We start from the raw sequence: 2443 nt of genomic DNA on the forward strand, positions 1-2443 counted from the left end.
TAAAATTGCATGAGGACTACATGATCGATGTTAGATAACTTCATTTTTCGGTTGGAGAAAGTGAACCACAAGGCAGAAATAAAAAGGAAGTGAACTTCTTGCAATGTTAGTTTTTTTCTGGAGCTGCATTTTTTTCGCTTGTTTATTTTGTTCAAAACAAAAAGAACTGCATAGGACAGAGGATCGAACCTCTCAAAAAAACCAAAATTCTCTGTATTAGGACAGACTGAACCGCATTTTTTTCATGGGGTGAACCTCTAAGGCCCACCTAACGAACTTCATTGCTTTTATTTCTCACGGGTGTGTACAACCAAGACCACTAAAATGAACTTCTATATACCAGGATAAATTGCAAAAAAGGACCTAAAATGAAAACCAATATTATCCAGTCTGTTTGGACATAGACTCCGTCGTGGACTACCTCTAACCAATGTCAGCAGCCACCATGACCAAACACCATACCCCCAACTGGCCAACTTTCACCCGTGGGGCGCAGCTTCTGCTTTAGTGATGCTTGTGGGCAGGGATGCAGTACATGTTTGTAAGGAAAAAACATGAAGTGCACGCATGCGAGGGCCGAGCTGCGGGATTGCACGTTGCGGACTACAAGACCACATGCGCTCGAGTGCAAAAGAGCATGACCCATCCAGTGCCCTCGTCGCCTGGTCCAGCATCACGCCAGCGACCAATGACTTTAGTAGAAGGGAGGAGGCACAGGGAGTTCGAAGGCCAGGACCTCGCCCACCTCCAGGCACCTTTTGCTCGTGATGTACTTCCACGAGAGGGAGAGAGAGCTGCAGGTCCCTGTCCCGTGGACCGTAGTCACACGCCAAATTCGGGTACTGCCGATTCTCTCTAGACAAGAAAACATCCTGCAAACAACAAAACCAAACAGTATCCTGTGGTGAGTGGTGTAGTGAACCTCCCCATAGCTAATGACTGAACAAGTTTCAATGCTTACTGCATACACAAATGCCTGCGAGCTGCACCCAAACCAGCAAAGAGCTGCATGCATAAACATGGTCAAACTAAAACATACAGCAAGATGACTACTAAAGGAAGACATAATAAGATGAACTACTTAAAAAAAGTATTACACCGGCCACCGCTAGTGCAGTGCGCTTGTCCCCTGCTTCCCGCGAACAACAAGGAGTGGAGGAGAGAGCTGCAAGTGAGGTTCGTCACCCGCACTGCACGTAGTGCTCGCTGAAAAGGGGTGACCAATCAGTTGCTAGGATGGTAGGACCTGCAAAAACACACGCCAGCACCCGGCAAGCTGCATGCCTTCTACTCTAGGGAGGGTGGAGAGGAGCAGGAAACGGGATGCATGCACGCAGTAGTGTGGCACCCACAAAACTGCAGGAGATTGGCTACCTGTCAACAGCGAGCAAAACAGTTAAACACCTTCCATCCCCAATGTGCAGAATTCAACACCATGAGAACCAAAACAAGAAAGACGGACACGAGATGCAAGATGACGAAGAACCTACTCGATTTTACAGAAGAAGGTGGTCGAGGGGGGTGAAGGATCTCGCCAGAGGCCCTCGCGGGTGAGCTCGCTAGAGGATCACGCCGTTGGAAGGTGCTCGTCGGAGCTCTGTCAAGGCAGGCCACGCAAGGCAGATGGTGGTCGTTGAGCCGCCACTTACTGAACTGCGACAGGAAGTTAACTGCACGGTCGTGGTCGCGGGCTCCATGGTGGTGGTCATCAGACTGCAGGTAAGGGTGCCAGGGGACACGTGGAACGCCGCACCAGCCGCATCAAACTACAAGTTGCTCATCATGAGCTGCATGGCCTACGGAACTGCACGGCATCGTGGTCCTGACCTCACTGTCACGTAGCAGCAGCGACATATGCAGTGGGTGGACATCATCGGTCCAAGAGGCCAGCAAGGACCCGATGGCCACCGGGGGATCCGGATCTCGCCAGTTGGATGCCCGAGGGAGCACACTTCCTCGTCCCTGTGCCCACCCCCACACCTGCGATATGGATCCCGCCGGGACGGATCCGGTGACATCCGGCACTAATCACTCGGCCTGCTGCTCGTCCTCGGCGTGCCTTTGACCCGCATCGACCTCGATTCAGCGTGCCCGAGGTGTGGGTGTTGATGCGGCGACGCGCTGGATCTCGTGGTGGGTGGCCTGGGTGGGGCAGCGTCGGCCCTGCCTTATGTGGACGGCGGTGTGGGGGCAGCTCAGATCCAGTTGCTACGCAGATGAGAGTTGGGGCGGTGCGGCTCGTTCGGGGCCATCATATCTGGTCGACGTGCAGACCAGGGAGGGGACAGGGCTGCACGGAAGGTAGGTGGTGGGCGGGTAGGTGGTGGGGCTGGGCGGCGGCGGAGGTAGGTGGTGCACGGGTGCGAGACTGGGGCGGCGCTGGATCTAGGTGGTGGTGGAGAATGGCGGCGGGGCGGCCGGCGCTTCGGTCCGAAGGAGAGAA

At 54.1% G+C, this 2443-nt stretch overlaps 1 long non-coding RNA gene across 1 annotated transcript; it reads right to left on the minus strand.

The window, feature by feature from the left end:
* Window positions 1-303: 303 nt before the first annotated feature.
* Window positions 304-2361, minus strand: LOC119302215. Its single transcript, XR_005147397.1, has 3 exons — window positions 1491-2361; window positions 962-1374; window positions 304-872 (listed from the first exon to the last, which is right to left on the minus strand). It is a non-coding gene; the product is annotated as an uncharacterized LOC119302215 (long non-coding RNA).
* Between the last annotated feature and the right edge of the window lie 82 nt (window positions 2362-2443).

Source organism: Triticum dicoccoides, chromosome 1B, assembly GCF_002162155.2.
Source record: "Triticum dicoccoides isolate Atlit2015 ecotype Zavitan chromosome 1B, WEW_v2.0, whole genome shotgun sequence".
In the NCBI taxonomy this organism is placed as follows: Eukaryota; Viridiplantae; Streptophyta; class Magnoliopsida; order Poales; family Poaceae; genus Triticum; species Triticum dicoccoides.